The sequence below is a fragment of the Typopeltis vanoorti genome, chromosome 4 (assembly GCF_054136105.1).
Source record: "Typopeltis vanoorti isolate ZY-2024b chromosome 4, IOZ_Tvanoo_1.0, whole genome shotgun sequence".
Lineage (NCBI taxonomy): Eukaryota > Metazoa > Arthropoda > Arachnida > Uropygi > Thelyphonidae > Typopeltis > Typopeltis vanoorti.
The window spans coordinates 156,561,262-156,584,545 of NC_143552.1; the positions used below are offsets into that span (position 1 = coordinate 156,561,262).

The 23,284-nt window shown below is 36.4% G+C and overlaps 1 protein-coding gene across 5 annotated transcripts in view; it reads right to left on the reverse strand.

The window, feature by feature from the left end:
- LOC150107782 (eukaryotic translation initiation factor 4 gamma 3-like) overlaps window positions 1-23,284 on the reverse strand; it is a 949,069-nt gene that overhangs the window by 787,019 nt on the left and 138,766 nt on the right. The window lies entirely within an intron of this gene.

Below are 23,284 nucleotides of genomic sequence, written 5' to 3' on the forward strand. Positions count from 1 at the left end.
AATATGTTCTGATAATCCATACAAGGAATATCAAAATATTGCTAAAAGTTCTCAAACCAAGCAACATCTATGAAGCATTTCATCCTATATGGAAAATCTCCACTTTTCTTTCTTCTGCAAATAATCTGGAAGAACTATCTCTGGTTCAGCATGAGGAACCTTAAAACATGCATCAAGTATCATGAATCTGAACAATGTGGCCTTGTGGAAAATGCCATCTCTATTAAACATAGAGTTCTGTGATAAAACACAAAGAAGTGCAGATTCCTTATGGAATGACCATAAAGAAAGCTGTGAAACATCATTACATTGTCCTAACTCAAATAAATCTGATGCCCATCTTCCATATGGAATAGAGTAATTCTTCAGTCTGATCTTCCTGGGTTTTTGTATTAAATATATATATGTGTGTGTGTTTCATGTCTAGGAATTTAATGACTGTTACTTACCTTACTATAGCCTGCTATGGTACTTTTTTTGGAATTTCTGTGCTAACTTTTTTTTTTAATATACTGAGAATGCCTGTGATAAATAGGTAAAAATTCTATAACTAAACACTTAATTTTAACATAAATCTTCTGTTCTTTATTTTATTATATATTACACAATTATGAAAAGTTAAAGTAAAATTGAAAGATATTAAAATTAAAAAAAAAAAAAAAAAAGATAACGGCCACATGAGAGAAAAGGCTTCAAATCAATATCTGTTTCCTCATATGATGACAAGGAGACATCCTATTAGCATCATATTGTTACATGATTTTGGCAAGATGGTAGGCTGATTCAAAACATGCTCATACACATAACACAGCATTTCTACATGTTACAGACATTGCACCAGCAGAAATTCATCACTAATTGGTTAGTCACCAATTCTTCCTGCAAAAAACTGAAAGCAGTGCTATTAACAAAGTTCACAGCAATAGTATGTTCATATGCCAGCAAAGGTTGGTCGATTGGTAGAGCCTCTGCTACTAATAGCTCATAAAAAGTTGATGTGCTCATTAAAAGTTGATAAGAAAGTTTGAGCGCAGTGAGTAGTTGGGAGGGGAACAATCGCTCGATGCTGTTGGCACACTCTCCCTCGATGAGTCTTTGGACAACCTGGAGGTGTCATAATAATAATAATATTTATTATATTATTGAGTTTTGTATCAGAGTTTTGTTATAATGATATGTTGTTGAGTTTCTTTCTTAACTTGAAAGAAGAACATCCTTATGATCACCTGCAGTGACAAATATGTGAGAGTCCCGAAAGCAACTGTAATCTGGATTAGTTACAGCCAGTTGTTCATCACATATTCCCATCATCTTGCCACACAGGCATTCACACACATATAGTAAGTTTTGGCCATGTGACTATGAAACCTAATGGCAAGGTCAATGGCCATTACACACAGCCCTAATTTGTGCATCCCATGATTTTCATCTCTTTAGACAAAAGACAGAATATACTGGGCTGGCAAGGAATTCAATTCACAGCAAATTGATAGTGTGCAGCACTGTCATTTCCAGATTAAAGATACTTGGCAGCATTTTCTTCTATGCAAGGAGATAAGAGAGGTGTATCAGGTGCTGATTGGGTTATATGTTAATAAGGAGATGGGAATGGTCCTTGACCTCGGCATTTAGAAAATCTTACAGCGAGTAAGTTTCCTAAGGAGTGGAAAGAAGTCAAAATGGTACCACTCCACAAGCATGGTTCTAGGACAGAAGTTTCCAATTATAGACCAGTCTGTATAATTGCACTTGTAGTCAAAGAAGTTGAAAAGATAGGTTAGGAATAGAATATAATACTGAGTTGATGGATACAGTATTCTTTGTTGCTAGTCAGCACGGATTTGTAAAGGGTGGGTCTCGTTTTAGCAATTTATTTGCATTTTATGAGGCAATAAGTGTGTTAGATAAGGGAGATTCCTTTACAGTGATATTCTTGGACTCTGCAAAAGTGTTTGATAGATTGCCATGTAAGTTGGTGCAAGCCAGATCGGAATGGATAGTACATTGGTTAGATGGACTAGTGATTGGCTCTTTGAATGATACCAGTAAGTTGTAAATGGTGGAGCAATGTCTCAAAACAGGAAGGTAACTACTAGTGGGGTTCTGTTCTTGGGCCCCTGCTGTTTAACTTGTTTGTAAATGATATATCATGTGAATCAACTGGGGATCTGGGGGATCGTCAGTTGTTTGCTGATGATGATGCAAAGATGGAAAGAATTATAAATAGTACTGCTAATGGCTCTATACTGCAGGAAGTAGTTAAGATTCGAGATTTGGGAATGATGGCTGACAGTAGACCGAAATTAAGAGGACATATTGCAAATGTTGCAAAGCCTGCACATTATAGTGCAGATAAGTACACTAACATATAAGGATATGGAAGTGGTTACCACTGTAAAAAGCACTGGTCAGACCACACTTGGTGTATTGTACTCAGATCTGGTCACCTGGTTTTCAATATTAGGACTCTGGAATGTTGGATATGGAGAGAGGCTGAAGGAATGTGAATTGCAGAGTTTGGTGGATACGACGTGATATGTCAGAGACATTTAAGTTTGTGAGGGGATTTTATTGGATTAATACAGAGGGGATTATAAAAAGAGTAGAAGGTGAGAGAGGAAGAACCAGAGGTCATCCCTGGAAGTTATGTAAGAGTGTGGTGAAGAGGGTGCGAGGAGTAGATTTTTTACATGGAGAATCACGAGCGAATGGAATGTATTACTGGAATATGTTGTTAATGCAGGAAGAGTTAAGGATTTTAAGATTCAATATGATAAATATGTTGTCAGTTGAATGAACCTCTCATAATGAGTCTGCTGACTCCATGGAAGGCATAATAATAATAATAATAATAATAGATGTATAAGTGCCACAATAAGAAAGATGCAATGTAGAGACATCTTTGACAAGCTATGTGGAAAAGAGAGTGATGTATATCAAGGTTTACTTATAATGTAGTAATGCATCCATGTTAGAATAACTATTAATGAGTTACGCGAAAACACAAGGAATGTTATTTATTTAGATAAAGCCAAATATTTAGGTCTAAAAATTTGCTACCTTTGGTGGCAATGAGAGTTGATTACGAAGTAAAATACAAACAATGGATTGATTTGAAACAGAAAGAGCTGAGTGATATTATACTTATAACACCATAATGGCATATATGAGGTTAATCATAACTATTAAAAAAAAAAAAGTGTGGAACTAATAAAAATATTAGTTCAAAATTTTATTGGTGTGTTATTTCTGATAAGACTCTCCCCATATTTTAGATAAAGATAAGCAGTCATTCCAATAAAGTTAGAGTGGTGAAGTAAACCTCAGCACTCTTTAAACAAACACCCCAATCCATACTGACAACGATGAAATAGGCGAGTTTCAGACCAAAGAATATTGTGGTCTGTAAATCTATTCCATGTTGAGCCAAACCAGATTTATCAGATTTCTTTCCAGTAGCAAATATTCTCTTTTCTATGGGGTGTCCAGTTTGTCTGAAGTAGGATAGATGACAATCAGAAGGAACTTCGTATACACTAGGGAGAGACAGAGGTGAGTGTTTATCTTTTGAAGAGAGAAAACAAGTTGATAGTTTATTGATAGGTACAAAAGTAACAGTTCTAAAACACCTGAAATGTATGGGATATTGGAATTCAATGTACTGTTGCCCTGTTATTTAAGTTAGGTTTTTAGGGATCAAACAGATGTGTAGTCCTTTCTAAGAAGCCATTTAATTTTATATACCATTTGATTTTCTTCCTGTAATTGATGTGGAGTCAAACAAATAATATTAGCATGTCGAAATAAAGTTTTTGTAATTCCTGTCTTTTGAGAAGGCTCGTGCGTGGATTGCTGAAGAATGTAGCATCCAGTAAAAGTAGGCTTGATACACTGATGCAGTTAATTCACCTGATGGTGAGCAGATTAGAATGTCTAGAAAATTTATTTATTTTATTTATTCTTACATTTATGATTAACCTACATTTCCTCAGGTATAGCATTACCTGATGGTGAGTGATATTATACTTATAACACCATAATGGCATATATGAGGTTAATCATAACTATTAAAAAAAAAAAATCAGGTGTAGCTCACCTGATGGTGAGCAGATTAGAATGTCTAGAAAATTTATTTTATTTATTCTTACAGTTATGATTAACCTACATTTCCTCAGGTGTAGCATTACGTTACTGTAAGTATAATAACATACGGCTCTTTCAGTTTCAAATCAGTCCATTCTTTGCTTTCTACCTTGTAATCAACTGTCATTGCCATCAAAGATGGCCTGTCATTTTCAGACTGAAATGTCTGACTTCATCTAAATAAATAAGATTGCTTATTCCTTGTGTTTTTATGTAAATAATTAATAGTAACTCTATGGCACAAGTATATCTAAAAGAGCCTGTTAGAATAGTCTTAATCTAAGAGTCCTTGTTACCATATTTTTTTTAAAGACACCCTTACATTTACATATTTCTATGCTAATGTTCATAAACACAGCTCAGTAAAAATATTATGACTGCCCTCTTCAGGCTCTCTCTTGCTGTCATGTAGTATGATATCTCTCTCTCTCTCTCTCTCTCCCGTAGTCCTAAATGGACCGTTGGGTCACTCATGGCTGGTAGGTAATATTCTTTGTTAGCCTCCTCCAATCATCTTGGGCTCTTGTTCTTGATATCAGTTGAGAAAGGGAAAAATTTGTCCATTTTTTGATGTTATCAGTCCATTTTAATCGAGGTCGGCCCCTAACCCTATCCCAGAACAATTCCTTCTACATGTCCGAACCATTTCATCTGTTTTCTGACTGTCAGAAGATATATTTTTTCTAGTATTTCGGACATTTTCATTGGTTCGTGAGTGGTATAGGGAATTCTGAAAAGTCTTCTGTAAGTTTTCATGTCAAAAGACAGGCATCTCCTCTCATCTTCCCTCAAAGTCCAGGCCTCACAACCATACAAGAGGCCAGAATTCATCAAAGTGTCAATTAGTCTTAATCTGGTTGTGACTGCTATTCTGTTATCTCTCCACAATGGTTTTAACTTCTGTAGGGCCACGGTTGCCTTAGCAATTCGGTTGAGTCAAGCGACCATCTTGACTCAACATGCTTCCTAGATAAGTGAACTTGTTTACATTCTCAATTTCTTTATTGTCAGTTTGTATCTTTAAAAGTTCAATGTCTGATTTTGAGGTTATCACTATTTTTGTTTTTTGCAGGTTTATGTATAATCCATATTTTTTTAATGTTCCGAAAAAGCGGCTGGTTAACTCTTGTAATTCTTCTTCACTTTCTGCCAAAAGATCGATATAGTCTGCAAAAATTAAATTAAGGGGATAAAAATCCCTTATTATTTTACAGCCAGTATGTGAAACTCTGAGATTGAAAAGTACGATCTAAGAGTTTCATGCCGAAGAACTATCGGCGAAACCAAGCGTAAGTAAACAGCTGGTAGTACAATACCAAGGCAACTCGAAGCAAAGGTGGAGCAAGCTCTACCTCGGCATGAAACTCTTACATCGTAGTTTTCGATCTCAGAGTTTCGCATACTGACTGTAAAATAATAAGGTATTTTTATTCCCTTAATTTAACTTCGCCAGAAAAAATAACTGTTTGGCTTTTTATCATCTGCAAAATTAAGTTGTTTATTCTTAGTCTGCCAACTACTGTTCCAGTGTCATATTCATGAAGAGCCTCATCTATGACATATTCCAGAAAACAATTAAAAAGAAGAGGGGACAAGATACATCCCTGTCTTACCCCGTTCTGCTAGGAACAGTTCACTGCTGTAATTTTTAATTTCAATTCTCATATCAGATGAGGAATAAGGAGATTTAATAATCCTAATGATTTTGTTGTCAATACCATAATGTTCTAAAATTTTCCATAATGCCTCGTGCCATATTGAGTCAAAAGCTTTTGAAGGTCTAAAAAGTTGTGACAGATTATTTTGTTATATTCTATGTATTTTTCACCTAGTATGTATATTGTAAAAATATGGTCAATTGTACTTCTGGAAACCTGCTTGTTCAACTGATAATCTGCTTTCTATTTTCTTTCGATTCTTGATAATAATATTTTTAACAGGATTTTGCTTGGATGGCTAATAAGGCTTACTGTTCTATAGTTGCTACATTTATTGCTGTTTCCCTTTTTTAGGAATAGGTACAAGGACAGAAGTCTGCCAATCAGAAGGCCAAGTCTCTGTGTTTAATACATCCTGGAAGGATGCCTATGATGATGTCACCTCCTTCGCGTATCCGTTCCATTGTAACACCATCAATTCCTGGTGATTTTTCTATTTTTGAGGAGCTAACTGCTACAATGACGTCTTCTTTTAATATCGGGTAATCTCCTTCATACCTCCTGGCAAAATTCCATCCAAAATATCGTCAGTCAGTTGGGGTCCTTTTGAAAAAACTTGGTTGCATAACATTTCCATCTGTCAACTATTTTCTGGTTATCCATGATAAGACTTCCATCTTCATCTTCTATACTCAAATTAATTGTAATAAAAGGTTTGGTTAACTTATTGATAATTTGAAAACCACTTTTAAGATTATTTTTATTTAAGTCCTCTTCTATATTTTGCATCCATAAGTTTCTAGTATGTTTGATTTCTTTTTTAATAATCTTGGTAATATTTTCTCTATTGTCACTGCTATTAATATGACATTTCAAATTTCTTCTTTCGTCGCATAGGTCCAAGGAAAGGCAATAAACCATGGATAACCAAAATATTTTTGGTTATCCATGGTTTATTGCCTTTCCTTTTGTATTCAAGAATTTCTACAGCTGTCTCAGTTATCTTTTGTGAGAAGTATTTGGTTTTAGATTTGATATTATTATATTTTTGAAGCTTGTGTCAAAAATTTGCTTTAATTTGTATTTATATACTGTATTTATTTGGGGATCTCTTAATTTTTCTATATTATATCTTTTACAAGTTGATTTTGTAGGTAATATATCCCTCATTTTCATATTCACAGTTGCGATGACCATATTGTGGTTGCTACCAATGTCAGCTCCAGGAAATGATCCGTTCTTGTGAGGTTGATGGAGTTTTTAAATTTTGTGCTTACAAGGATAAATCGATTTGGTTGTGTGTTTTACCATCAGGGGAAGTCTATGTCCATCTTCTGGAAAGTTTATGGGGAAATAGAGTGTTAGTAATGGTGAGTTCATTTTGTGAGGCAAAATTGATCGATTCAAAACCACTTTCGTTTGACTCCCCATAGCCATACAGTTCGACAAATGGGAGAAAATCCTTACCAATGTCTGTTCCAATTTTGGCATTCCAATCGCCCTGTACAAAAGGTCTTTTCTATTCGCTCCGGTGATTGTTGCATTAAGTTGACCATAAACCCCTCTACTTAGGAGTCCTCATGGCCTGTGGTTGGGGCATAGACCTGTATGATGGTGATATTGAGTGGTTTCCCACTTAGGCAGACTAAAGCAATTCTGCTATTGATAGAATTGAATTCCATGGCAGAATTGCATGATGATTTGTGCATCAAAAACCTGGCACCTTCTTTTCCGCTGCAATCACATCTAGAGTAAAGAAGCAAATGTCCTTCATCTGTTGTTAGCTCTCCTGTTTTGGGCCATCGAATTTCACAAAGTCCCACAACAGTCCATTCATATCTTTTTAGTTCGTGCTGTAGTAATTTAGTAATTTGAGCTGACCTGATTGTAGCAGAGTCCTAATATTCCAAGTTCCAGTCATTAAATGGTTGGGGAGTGTCTGGATCCAGTTTTTACATTATTTTTGCCAATGTTAGTGGTAGCGGCAGTCGCTAACTTCTCATTGCCACCCCTGGAGCTGCTACCAAATGGCAATGCAGACCTTGTTGAACCAGGTGGCATACGAGCCGACATGGTATGCTGTGTTAAATCTTCTGCAATGAATGTCGAAGAATGTAGTATAACATGGACTCTATAAAATCTTGGAACATTTCAGAAAGTATGCTGCACAATATTGTGTTGCTTGCTGTAGATTTGTAAATGTTCATGGGTTGAGGATTCAAATGCCTTTTTTCTCAATCCAGGTAATCCTAGAAGTGTTCTTGGGATTCAAATGTGACAAATTCAGTGGCAGTTGCCATCATGTTTGGTGAACCACTGTTGAATGATATCAGCATGGTACATTAATCTTGTTGGAACACCTGGAAAGATCTGCTTGAGGAAATGTACCTGATCATCTACAACAGATAGATACTCTGAAGCATTCATAGTAACCCACAGGTATCAAGGCTCCATATATGATAATGCTGCCTCCTACCTGTTTCTACTACTGTGATAATGGCAATCCTCTCTTCAGGCTTTTGCCTATCTGACACTTACAATTCATATGGCATAGCTCAACATGATATTCATCCAAAAAAGGCAACTTTTTTTTTTCAGTCTTCAGCTGTCCAAAGACATTTTTCAGATACAAACTCTAGATGTAGTTGACAATAATTAAGTGTAGGTATGGGTACATACCCTTGATTGATTGCCTACTTTGGAGACTTATATGGAGGAAAATACTGGATTCATGGAAATACAAGCATTCACCTCTCTCCTCCTCACCCTGAATTAAATTCTGCAGTCAGCTGTTCCACAGGTTTTTATCTATGCACAAAGTATGACAACCTGCATTCACTGAATATTGATGAGGCACAGGCGAATGCTGTTGTGCCACGAGAAAATTAAATGATGTACACAATCTGATTTGGTAAATACTTGAGCAGAATGGGAGAGGAAAAAAAAATCAATGGCTAATTAAATTAATGACCTAACAGTTTACCAAATTTAAGATTTCAATACTACTTTTCTACCACAGGCCTCAAACTGGTAAATTGTTGTTAGGTCACTAATTTAATTTAGCTCTCAATTTTTCATCTTTTTTTTTCTCCCATTCTGCTTAAAGTACTTAGTGACATAATGAAAATTGATAAAGTTTGTAAGTCTTTGCCAAGTTATGATAAGAGTGAACAGAAAAGAAGGGACATGACTACAAATGAGTCAATGCACAGGTTGTGTAGGGATGATGTGCAAGTTTAAGATGTTTCAAGTGAATTTGATGGACTTCCAAAATGGATAAAATGGATATAGAGTTAGAGGTAAGGACAAAATTTTGTTTAATGAGAGAATGATGTGTGAAATCAAGGAAACTAAAGGAACTGTGTGGGGGAAGTGAGGAGATATATGTTGCATCTGTACAGGCTGCTTTGAGGTCTGAGTGTGAATGAGAAAGATCATATGGAATGCCAAATGTAATTTCTCAATGAGATACAGATTAAAAAATTCAAGGGAGCCTGTGAGTCCAAGGGGGTTATGCAATGTGTATACCAATGCAAAAGGAACATTGAGGGGTATTTAGTAATGGTTAGCTTGAACTGGCCAAAAATTATAGGCATTAGTGAGATCTGGTTAAGTGAGAAAGATATCAATTACAGGGATCATTATAGAGACAGATAAGAAAAAGGAAATGGCACAAAAGGGGAAGAAAAGATAATTTATGTATGTTAAAAATACCAAGCAATTTTAAACCTGGTTTTACTCCATTTCCCAAGTAATATATATTTATGTAGTTATTGTGTAGATAATTTATGTAGTTATTGTAAAAATATTTATGTAGCTCCGTAAGCATTTTTACATAGGTCAAGCCCAGTAAGAATTGCAACCTGTACATATATATTTGTTAAATGTAAATAATCCCTATGGGAATTGTATATGCTCTCTGCCAAGTAAGGGAATATTCTAGAAGGTGTAGGATTAAGGCAATACCTTGCCACTAGTAAACAGTATTTTTGGCTCCTTATAAGGACATCAAATTGTGTGTGTATTCTACATGGAAATGCTCAAGGTCAGTGCTAGGTGGACTGACATACTTCAAACAAATGTCTGCTGCCAGAACAAACAGGATTTAGGGAGTGTTGGAGAAAAACAAAGGAAGGGTCAGTCAGAAAAAGGGATTTAACCGAAATGTTCGGGGGTCCCATATCTCCGAGCAAGGATTCGTAAATGAGTGAATAAAAGGCGTTGGTTAAAAGATTGTGAGATCGGTTCCAGAAATTTTCATCAGTGATCCACAAGTCGGTCAGTCGTCGGCAGTTATCCGTCAGATGTGCGTAATTGGGAACGCGACTTCAGGAGAAATCATGCCAGTGATCTAAAAGAAAGATGACGGGAGCTGATCCGCCAGGCAAAGCTGATATTTGATGAATCTTCCCCGGGAGCTGTTGTCCGAGAGAAGAAATTGCTCCATTAGTCCAACGCGCATGCAAGCATTCCACAAGCTGATAATCTTCGCCCGAAGTGCGGCAGGACAGAGCATCCCAGACGCGTCAGTAAATCTATCACCGGCGAAAAGGGGGAAAGAAAACCTGACATGGAAGAAAAAGGAACAGAACTCCAGTATGAAGCCAGATCCATACAGGGTAGTTGCCACCAAAGTGAGTGTATCTGTTTATCCAATTTTCTTGAGTTTTTAGGAGAACTTTTATTAGTGGACTGTAAAGTAGAGGCTGACCAAAATTGGCATAATTAACAGTTGAAGATTAAAAAGTAAATAATTGTCAGGAATTTGTATGTGTAATAAGTCAGTGTAACTGTTTGCCAATTGGAAAAATTTTGCCTATAGAATATTCCCAGCATAGAAAGGAAGGAGCATTTGTGTGTAAAAGATTGGTCTATGTGCATGATAATCAAGAGTTAACAGTTAATATGTACCATAGCTCAGCATAAATAATGAGTTATACTTAGTTATTTATATGACATAATTTGTATGAGTGAATGGGAAAATTTAGTTAATTGATTTATATAGATTTGAATTGAGATGTTTTATTTTATTAGTACAAATGTAGTGTAAATTGATTTATGTGAATTAAATTTGTTGTTTGAATATTAATAGAGTGTAGCCTGATACTTAATTTCTTGATGCACTGTTCCGAAAAAAATATGAGCCTATTAGCAGGAACCCAGGAGAAAGGATAGATAGTAGACACGACTGCAGAGATATTAATTAATCGGGAGTAATTTGAATGTAATAGGAAAACTACTGGACGCATTTTACACTTCTTATTACTAGAAAACGGACATCAGTGGCGCAGCTTTTAATCAAATAAATTTTCTGGTGTTTAAAGAATAAGAAGGCAAGTGCGGAAGGCAGTATAGCGTAAAGAGATACCAAAGTTATTGCATTAATGTATATATATATATATAGAGTGGAAATAGAGATATAAAGAGATAAGATAGACATAAAGGAAATAAGGAATATAATAATAAAAATAAGAAAGGATAAATAATATATAAAGAATAGAATAATATAAATAAAAGCACCCCCCCCCCTGTTTACAATGCCGCAGCAGCCGGTAGGATTATGAAATAAAATAGACACCCCCCCCCCCAATTTACACTATCAAGAGATAATTATTTAAAAACAGCACAAGTGATGAAAAGTAGCTGGAATTTGAGAGTAATGGATCTGGTAATTATTATCACTTTGTCTCAGAAGAGTAACCATGCAAATCTTGACCTGGGAAGCAGGTCCGCTTCCCAGGATCAGAGATCAGAAGAATCTGGGAAGCAAGTAGAATTTTCAGTTAAGAGTTATGTGAAACTACAAGCTGGACAACAAACTCAAGGGACAGGACTAAGCACATGGATACAGGCACACCAGCAGGGAGGCAAACACTGATTGTAAAAGGTGGGCTCCTACATTCCTAACTTGCACCCTCTATGGGTGTGGTGATTGAATCTTATCAAAATGATGGTCCCAGACTTTTGGCAATGTGATGCAGCCAAATCACTTTGAGTTTAAGATTGTAGTGGCATGAGAAACTACCAGGCAAGGATAGCAGCACTGCCTGGGGAAAATAGTCAAAGAGTGTTTAAGGAAAGCAATATCAGGATGCAAAAAAAAAAAAAAAATTCTAATACCATCCAAATGGTGGACAGATTGAAAATGATCAAAGAACAGATGGAATGAGACCAGAACATGCCATTAGTCCTGAAATCCTTGAAAGGGTGATGAGTATTAGAATGAACATCAGGGTCAGGTAGGAAATCAGGCAGGTGTTAAACAGCATTTCTACTCAACTCCTGACACTTTATATAAGTTTTAGATCTGACCAACCTTGGAATACTGTTCCAATATTTGGGAAGGTGCACCCAAAACTCCCTAAAAATTCTTGATATACAGAAGAGAGCAATCCACTTAATAGGTGACCCCTTCCCTCAATGACTCCCTTCAGTCACCTTCACATAGATACTCTGTTTCTGCAATGTTCCTTTTGTATAGGTAGTTTCACGGGCATTGAATTGGCCAACTACCATTCCTCCACTTTCTTCTAACCATGTAACAACTAGGGCAGCCACTGGCCAACACCCATATGATGTCCAACATCAAACAAACATCATTCTCCTTCATTCCAAACACCTCTCTTCTTTGGAACAATCTCAACCGTACTGTTTTTTCCCCAATGAGTACAACTTCCTACTCTTTAAGAAGCACATCAGTAGATTGCTTATTTCTTCATAAACACTTACCCACACATGCACTGTTGTGTTATAGGTCCTGTGACCTTTTCGTGTGTGGGTTATCACATCATTAAGTAGGAACTGCAAAAAAAAAAAAATGGGGAGGGTGTGTATGCATAAAATTCATATATTAGGTTTTCGCAGCTATTGTACATGTTTTAAGGAAAATAACTATAAAAATCATTTATTTTCAAAAAGCACTAATACTTTTGTCTTTCTAGAAGATTACATCAGCTGCATAATACAAGAAAGAAAAAAAAAGAAATACATAAACATTTCTTGGGGATATCAACAAAGTTCTAAATTATTAATGGATTGCTCACATTAGAATAAATTCACAGATTAGCTAAATCGTTGTTCTTGTGCAAGAGGACGTGGTCTTGCAACCACCATAGATGAATAGCAGAGTAACAATCAGAAGGGTTGTGGCTGAAGTTGACATTAAGGTGAATAGGATTTATTGCAATTTCTGTTGATTCTAAGATTTTTCTTTCAAGTTCATCATAGCATTTTGGATTTATCCCAGTTTACTGAGTGTATAGTGGATTGGTGGTCATTGAGATCAGAAGAATTAAGAACATGACTGGATAAGGCCATGGTCCTACCATTGATAATATCTGAGATGTTTTACAATATGAAGCTCAAATGATTTTTCTGTTTGTCCATAATATGGGTAATTACAGTCACACCAAAGACAATACACATCTGGATACTTCAAATTGTTATGTTTTAAGTTTTACTCGTCAAACCCAGATCAAAGCTTTCTTAAGAGAGGAATAATGTATGAATATTATATTTATTGAGGATTTTTGCCAAGTTGTTAGAAACAGAGCTGATGGAATGGTGATATAACCTTTCACATCGTTACTCTCTTCAGCATGGTGTGTATGAGGATTAAACAGGAGTTTGTGATTCTTCTTATATAAGGAAAAGGCAATCATTAGGCTCACAAGCAGTACAAACTTCAGATAAGCAATATTAGACTAATACTGTGTGTAATAATGGCTTGCATTATTATTATTATTGTTGCTTATCATATCATTATAGCTATGTTTGCTATAGTGAGCGATAATAAACATTCAGAGAAAATACTGAACATTGAATATATGTTCCACCTGAGTGCTTCCAGAAGCAGTCCTGTCATCAAACTTGTTCTAATATTCCCAGTAACCAGAGAACTCATTATTACTTGTATAAACTCCTTAACAATAGAATGAGAGATGTAATACCACAGTAAAAATAAATTTATTATGTAAATATTTCGTCTAAGGTGTTTACATAATAAATTAATTTTTAATTTTTTGGTATTGCATGTTATTCTATAGCTATGGAAACCCTTCCTACACTATGGCATCCTCACTGAGCCAGGGCTATTTGTTCAAATGATACAGCCCTTGAATCTGAGTGTAGAGACCTTCACAACACCTTTTTAGCCAATGGCTACAGCTCATAAAATAGATAAACTATTACATGCATCCTCCATCCCTCCTACACAATAGCATTACAGCAAAACCATTCCCATCCCATACATTTAGGGCACATCAGAAAAAATAGCCGAAGTTCTGCACAGAACTTCGGCTATTCAAATCCTGGAATCCTTGAACATCTTGGAATGTGTAAAGTTCCCAGTGCCTGCAGGTTAGGCTGCTTTGGACAGACTGGTAGATCAATTAAAATCCATTGAAGAACACAAAAATTACATCCACGATCATCTGCATGGTAAGGCAGGTGGGCAGACCATGCTCTGGCTACTCCTTCACATAGGATCAGATGAAAGAAAACATCTAAATTACATAGAAGTCATAAGTCTGTGAGATTATTTTTAGAATCAATGTCAACTGTGAAGCACTCTCCCAACCTCAACAAGTATAGCTGCATTGATTTACCAAAGATCTGGGAAACTATCATTGGAAGACCTGATAGCCTGACTTTTCTAAGTTAACTTTATGCTATCCGATCCATAGAGGACGCCATGTAAGAACATTAGTCCCATTTTCAGTTACAATTTAAATTGTTTTCCACAATTATTTCATCGCTGTATATCAGTGCTGTGTGCCTATCACAGTTATAATTGTGCTCCGATGATGTTGGGTAGAAAACCAGTAAAATATCAGCGAATTTAATAAATGCGTTGTTACTCTCTTTATACCGTTAAGCATTATTATGAATAATCAATGACCTAGTTTCTGCAGGAAACTAGGTCAATAATTTTTTTTTCTGCTGTGATCATACTGGTCTATATCAATGTTACTGCATAGCTGTTAAAATCTTTTCTCAATCTATCTTGTGGCACAGTCTTTCCTCATTGTGTTCTAGCACATTGTGTCCAAGACAGGTGTATTAAATAATATAACTTCAAACTGCTTTTTATGCAGATTTCAAAAATATGTTTTTGTGTAAAAATAGCTAATGGTGTTCAAATACAATATGTGCAAGTAATTAATTTTACCCTATATGCCCATGTATCATATGTAATCATAAATATTTTCTGGGGTTCATATTTACAATCAAAAAGAGATAATTGTAAATGTACAACTATATAAATGTAATGAAAAGTACATAGGAAAACTTAATTATATATGCCAAACTGCATGATTTACAGCAGACTGTTTCTGCAAAAGAAACAAGTAAATGAAAATTGTATGAACTGAGACCAGCATTTGTGTAGAAAATGAGGGGAAAAGCTCCATAACACTTAATTAAATTTAAGTATTTTTTAAAATAAATTTCAAACTGTTTTTATATACAGATGCACAGCAAAAAAAATAGCTCCTGTAGTATGTGCTCATCACGCACACCAGAATTTCTTCATCCAGTGAAGAAGCAGCAGTGAGCTCAATGCTGCATACAGTAGGTTGGGAGGTTTTAGCAAAATTGGAACTAATTAATTGAAAAAATCTCTTCTGCATCTGTCACCTGCATACTATTCACATTATAGAGAATTATTCTATCGTATGTATTCTTTCTTTTATTTGCTTGCAACATAATGATAAATTCTTCTGGGTTATATTCAGCTTGCAAAGCGAGCTTCTTTTGATATTCAAACTTAGCTTTCTTACAATAGTTGTAATTCTTCTCGCCTGAGCCTTATAATTTTCACAACTGACATCATCCTTTTTAATATATAAATATCTGACTGCACACAAAAGGTCACAGGATCTACAGCAGATCAGTGCTGTGTGTGTACATGCACAGATAGGAGGATAAGAAGAGAGGTGCCGTTTACTTTTTTTTTTTTCGTTTGTTTGTTTTTTGAACAAATCCAAGAATACAACATTCAGTTGTATTCTCGAGGGAAGGCATAGTGGTGGTGGGGGGGGGGGGGGACATTCCAAAGAACAGAAGTAGATGGAATAAAAGAGGACGCAGAAAAATTGGTTTGGTGAATTTCAAGCTGGACTGTTAAAGGGTGTTTTTGTTAGCAATAGCACTTGTTCTTATGATTTTGGAGGAAAGTGTAGGAATAATAGCGACCAATTCAGCAGCGCACTCTCTCAATGAAAGTATATCTGTAGAAGAAGCATAAAACAGAAAGAACATCTCTGGAGAGAGGGATCATTAATTAACTGGATGGCCCTTTTCTGGATAGAATGAAACAATCTTAGAGAGGATTTTGGTGCACCATTCCAAATATGGTTAAGGCAAAAATCTGCTTAACCATGCCAATACGAGATGTGGCTATTGGCTTTCTCCTTTACCTCATCCATTGACTGAAAATGGGTGCCCTTCAATGTGGATTTGCAGGAGAGATCATCACATGTGATGAGACGTGGATTTTCCAGTATGATCCAGAAACAAAGAGAGTCGATGCACTGGAAAACTCTGTCACTGAGAATGAAAAAAGCAAGAACGAGCAAGTCGAAACTGAAGGCAATGCTGATAGTTTTTTTTTCCCCCCATATCAATGGCATGGTAATGGTTGAATGGGTACCAGAGGGTCAGACAGTTAACCAACATTATTACCTTGAGGTTCTGGCCAACCTGAGAGAATGAGTGAGGAAGAAGATCCAATCTGTGGAAGAACAATGCTTGGATTCTCCATCAGAACAATGCTCCAGCCCACAGTGCACTGTCTGTAAAGCAGTATCTGGCTGATGAGAAGATCCCAGTGTTGGACCATCCACCTTACTCGCCAGACTTAGCTCCATGCAACTTTTACCTTTTCCAAAGTTGAAATCTGCATTGAAGGGCACCCATTTTCAGTGAGTGATGAGGAGAAAACGGCAGCGCTACTGAAGCAGATAACATTTGATGACTTGCAGCACTGCTTCCAACAATGAAAATTGGTATGCGATGCTGTATAGAGATAGAGAAGGAGAGCATGTTGAAGGGGATAACAATTAAGTTGTACAATTGTAATAATAAACCGCACTTTTGCAACGAGTCTTGTTATTTAATAGCCACATCTTGTATTCCATGGTTAAGCAGATTTGGAATTTGTATAGAGTTAACTTTTGTAGAAGTGTAAAGTAGTGTCTTCAACAGAAATGTACACAGAATTTTTAGCAGCTGTAAAAGCTATGGTTGGTATGTGTTTGTGCCAAGGAAGGTTGGAGGTACAGGTCAGTCCAAGAAGAAAAATCTCATCGTATTTGAATATCTGGGTATTAATGAAAGTTAGGGGAAGGGATGAAAGCTCTTTATTGCAAAAGATCAGACAGGACTGAGTTTTGATGGCATTGAAATCTACAAGGTTGGCCTTGCCCCCACTGAAATAAAGCTAGGAGATCAGAGTTCCAGACATTCGTCATGGTGAATCTTGAGAATTCTAAGAATTGAGCACTACAAGGTTTGCCAAATGAAAAGAAAGAATAATGTACTGTCATCGGCAAATGCTATAGGTAGGATTGGAAGTCTGTGAGAGCAAGTAGGTGAGAGTGCAGAGCCCTGAGGTACTCCTGCATTGATGGAGAAATGCGAGAAGAGGAAAGCATCCCCCCCCCCATGACCAGTTGGTGATCCAGTTGTAGAGTGCAGAAGGCAGACAATACGATGGCAGTTTGCTAAGTAGGCCGTGTACCAAACACAATCAAATGCTTTTGAAATATCTAGAGAAACTATGCGAGTTTCTTCAAATTTTTCCATGGTTTTAGTCCAGAGGATCGTGGAAAAGCTAGAAGATCAGTTGTGGATCATGAGTGGCAGAATCCGTATTACTGGTAAAGGTACGCTACTCTACCATTGATGACCAGAGCAAAACTCCCTACCATTGATGACCAGGGAGTTTTGCTCTGGTCATCAATGCAGGAATTGGAAGAAAGATGTCAGTCTTGTCTTTAGGGTGATGTGACTATAATATCAATGTGATAGTTGTAGAAACCTGAGTAGACAAAAGATGCATCCAGTGGCTTGTCAATGGATCAGAAGGGTCAACCGCCATTAGGGCAGGTGAGTTTGCAGCATTTCTCTCTCTCGAAGTCTAATTTGGATTTGATAATGCTTTTACAGCTGTTGTGAGCTGCAGTGTAGGTAGAGTGAGTAGCTGGAGTTTTGGTCTTGAGACATTCATGGTATGCAGTTTATTTCTTTTACTGCATTGGTATACACCTTTTTGAGAGCCAAGGGTTAGTGGTGGCTGCGGAATGATGAAGGTCTTCATTCTTTTGAGGATAATTTCTGTTATTCGATCTGAGCAAGTGCTTGGATCAGAACTGAAGCAGTATTTGGACCATGGGAAGAAGAAATAGAAGTTATGGAGGTCATTCCATTTGGGACTCCTATAGTGCCAAAGAATCCGAGACGGAGAACTGGTCAATGAAGGTTATATGACAAAAGACACTTGTATGAGAGTGTGATCTGAGTTGCACAGTTATGTGCATAGTATTTCTTCCACAACATATTTTTCTTAAGATTCTCTCACTTAATAAGACTGCGCATCCATTTCACTTCCACCCTGTTTATTCTTCAAACTCTAGGGACACATTCTAATATTGCATTTTCATGTAATTTTTAAACACTTTCAATGCACTGCCGACATCCTTATCTAGCTACCGATACCATGGAATCGAACCTAGTATTCACCTCAGTTGATATTATATGAATATCAAAGCAGTAAAATGTGATTTTCTATTTTAAAGTTCAGCATGTAATATCCATGCATTTAGCTACCTCCCAGATCAATACAGCATGATTGATCTGGGAGGTAGCGTGACAAGCAGGGTGACACTGTCATCAACTGGAGGCAGAACAGTCACTGAAAATCACATTTTATCGAAAATCTCTCTAGTGCTATAATTAGGTATAATATTCTTTGACCTCAAGTTCCTTTTGTCATACCCTGCTTGTCACGGAACAGCTCAAATTCCACTTCTTTTTTAACATGAGATTTCATTACTATACAATCAATGTTTGGATAATTAATGTCACCCATGATTACTTGTTTTGCATCTATCATCTGTTTATTTAGTAATGAATTCCGTCATCACAAGCAACCAATCCACTAGGTCTGTAACAATGCCCTACCACTATGTATTTGATCTTGTTCAACTTCACTTCACCAGATAGCTTCAATTCAAATTCACTGTCACATGAATGTTTTTTTTTCTCCCTACTATTGCAGTGCTTTCTAGACTAACTGGACTCAAATCAGCTGATATCATTTGTATCACAACCACTTTCCTATTTTGTCTATCTATCCTTCCTAGAAATACTGTATCCTCTACACTCAATACCAGTTGGTATCTATATTTATTCTTATTGTAATTTACCATTTTATAGTGTAAACTCTTGTTTGCTGCTCACTGGCTATGAATATCAATGATTTATTCTAAAGTAAAAAGAGGGATTGTATATCCTTCTTTTTACTTTAGAATGTAATATGTAAATTTAAAAACAGCAAAATTTTTATTTTTGACAATTATATACAATTATCAGGTGAAGAAATTTCATAGTACAAATTTTCCATGATGTATGCTGAAAATCTGGCTATTTGTTCTTCCCTGGTAAAAGATTTCATTAATTTCAGTAATGTAAAAGGTAGAGGCATCGATATGTACAGTCAATCTGTAACCTTGTACTACAGAAATAAAAGAAAAGTCTTGTTTCTTAATACAAACTTTCATTTACTGCTAAGTGCCTATGCATAAAGTTGTGCAAATTCATATTTACCATTAATTCATAGAGGCTCTATTATTTTTTTTCATAAGTATTCAAAGACATATATTTATTATTTATTCTTACCTAATATCACAGAGAAAAATGTCAACAGAGATAACAAAAATCAAAAAAGATCACAGAGAAAATTGTTGGAAGTTTTTCCACTTGGTTATACCATAAATTAAAGATACCAAGAAATGATATACATGGTTTAATCCTTTATCCAAGTGTAAGCAAACAAAGTTTGCGCCTGAAATATAATCAGGACAGAGTAACTCATATATAGAAGCTAATGACTTCACACAACTTGCCTTAGTATTCCATAATGAAAAGCACATATCGTTATGGGTATGTATAATGCTATGCATTATGGAAAGGGTCACTACCCAGATCGGTTTCAACCTTTATTGAGGTCTTGGCAGTGGGAACAAGACAGAGAGGTGATACTAAGGTTGAAGTAATGCACAAGTCATATTTTCATAAAAGAGTTGCCAAAAGGTGTCACACCTCATTATTAAAATACTCTGGATTAGAGATAGTTGTTGGAAGTTTTTCAACTTGTTATACTATAAATTAAACATACCAAGAAATTATATACTTGGCTTAATCCTTTATCCAAGTGTAAGCAAACAAATTTGCACCTGAAATATAATCAGGACAAGGCATCACAGAGAAAAATGTAAGAGAGTTAAGCTATATGTAAAAGTTCATATTTATGAATTTAGGGACACAAAACACACGTGTTGAAAAGATTATTTTACTGACTAATAATAAAATAACTTGACGTTTCGACCCCTGTATTGAGGTCATCATCAGAAGGATACATGTGTATAAGAACCAAGCTACATACTGTTGCACTCTATACAGGTAAATTACATTTACGGTTGTTAACTAATCTTTTTTCTTAGCCTGCCCTCTAGTGATAAAAAAAACTACAATAAACTCTGCTAAAGTCCTCATATACTAGGATTCTTCTGGAATTATACAGTTTATATTGTTATACTACAATTATATTCTGGATTTGTACAGTACAGGTTGCATTGAATGTTCAGGGAAAAAAAAAAAAAAAAACTTCACCAAGTCTTCTTGTATTGAGATTTTTCTAGGTGGTTGCTATGAAGGTTGCAGATGGGTCCTCCACATTCTTGGAATGGTTAGACCATCATTTTTATTCAGATTGGGATCATGTTTGAGCATTTCACATGATTCCTTGAATTTTCGCTCGAACCAGGTTTTGGTGCGATGTAGGGACTTGCTACCTTTCCAGTCAATTCTGTGGTATGTTTGGAGTGCAAGGTCAGAAAGGCCAGTTTTTCCAAAAGGAGGTATTTTATGTGTCGTTTGTGTTCATCCTTTCTGATTGGGATGGTTTGCCCTGCATACCATACATAGGGGAAACAGGGCGAACCATCCCACTGGGTGAGCTAGGTGTGTCAGGGGATCCTTGGAAGAACTGAGTAGGTGTCTTAATTTTGTCAGGGGTTTAAAGGTGGTTTTGATGTTGTATTTGTGTAATGTTCTGTCTATTTTTTCAGAAATGCCTCTACCATATGGTATAGCAATAGCATTCTTGAAATCTTTTTTGTTATTAGTGGTATCTTTGTGGAGGACCTTGTGAATGGTTTTTATATTGTATCCATTTTTTTTATAAAGGTATGTTTGATGGTCTCATATTCATGGTTAAGAGCTTGTTCATTTGAACAAATGGTTTGAGCTCTGTGTTTAAGGGTGCTTATGATCCCTAGCTATTGAGTTGGGTGGTGCTAAGAAGTTTTGTGTATGTACTGGCCTGTGTGTGTGTGTAGGTTTGTGGTAAACTGAGAAGGAGAGACAGCCTGAAGGAAGACGTGTGACAAGTGTGTCTAGGAACGAAAGAGAGTTGTGTTTTTCTATTTCACTGGTCAACTGAATGCATTTGTGTTGTTTGTTCAGGTGGCTAAGGAATGTATCTAGTGCTTCGCGGCAGTCGTGCCAAATGGCGAAAATATCGTCGACGTATCTGAGCCAAATTTTGGGCTTTAGGCACGCCGATTCTAGAGCTTGTTGCTCAAGGTCCTCCATATAAAAGTTCGCTATTGGGGGGGGAGTGGTGAGCTCTCTTTTTGAAGGTAAAAATTGTTTTGCCACACGAAATATCCAGAGCGGAGTACGTGGGCAAAGAGGGCCGTGATGTCGTGTGGAAATATGTTCTGTAAGAGTAAGATAGTATCATTGATTGGGACATTGGTGAAAAAGGAAGTTATGTCAAAGCTGACTAATAGATCTTGGTCGTTGCGTATAATGTTTTTAATTTTGTTTATGAATTGTTGTGTATTTTTTTATGTAGAAAGGGGAAAGACCAACTAATTCCTTGAGTATGGCTGCTAATTTTTTGGCTAAGTAGTAATTCGGACTATCAATTCCTTCTACAATTGGACGTAATGGCATGTCTGTTTTGTGTACTTTTGGCAAGCCATGAATTCTGGGTGTGCGGACATACTGTGGTATTAATTTTTTAATTGTTTCTTCCGGCCACGTGTTAACTGATTTAAGTAGTTCAGTAATTTTCTTTTTGTTGCATTGTGGGAGGTTGTAATTTACCATTTGGTAGGTGTTGTGGTCCGATACCAAAAGGTTCATTTTTTCAATGTAGGTTGTCCGATTTAAAACAACAGTGGCATTCCCTTTATCTGCTTTTGTGATAATAATGTCATGGTTATTTTTTTTTATTTTTTTTTTTTTAGGGATTTGAGGGCTAGTTTTTCCGCTTTGTTTAGGTTACTGCTTAATTTTTTGGTTGAATTTAGTAAACAGGCAGTTTCCATCCGTATTTTGTCAGCTAAATTGGCGGGGAGGGATCTTAAACCTCTCTCGATAGGATATATTATATCTAGTTTATTTACTGACCTCAGAGCAATGGTGTAATGTAAACCTTTCTCCAGTAGCGAGAGTTCACCTTGGGTGAGGTTGTAATCCAATTGGTTGATAACCAGACAGTGGTTTGACGGTGGTTGGTTGCTCCTAACTGCATTTGTGGGTGATTGGCTGCTCCTTTTGTTATGGCGTCGTAATAGTCTTGTGCTTTCCTGTAGTTTTAATGCTTGAAACTTTGTTATTAATTGTTCTTTGTTTTTGAGTAATAGGTGCTTGGCTGAGCTGTCTGTGATCTTGTCTAGAATATTCCAAATTTCCGGATTAACATAACCGGATAGCTCAAATTTTAGTTGTAACACTTTGGCTTGGGTAGATGCTAAGTTCTTTCGTGCCTCGTGGTTCTGTTCTCTTAACAACGCTTTTTCTAGCCGGAGCACTTTAGATGATGTAAATTTCTTCTTTAGCTTAATGCAGTTGGGTATTAATTTTTACTTTCAAAAAGAGGGTACAGGCATGACTCACCACTCCCCCCCCCCCCCAATAGCGAACTTTTATATGGAAGACCTTGAGCAACGAGCTCTAGAATCGGCGTGCCTAAAGTCAAAAATTGGGCTCAGATACGTCAACAATATTTTCGCCATTTGGCCCCACTGCCGTGAAGCACTAGATACATTCCTTAGCCACCTGAACAAAACAACACAAATGCATTCAATTGACCAGTGAATTTGAAAAAACAACTCTCCTGTTCCTAGACACACTTGTCACATGTCTTCCTTCAGGCTGTCTCTCCTCCTCAGTTTACTGCAAACCTACAC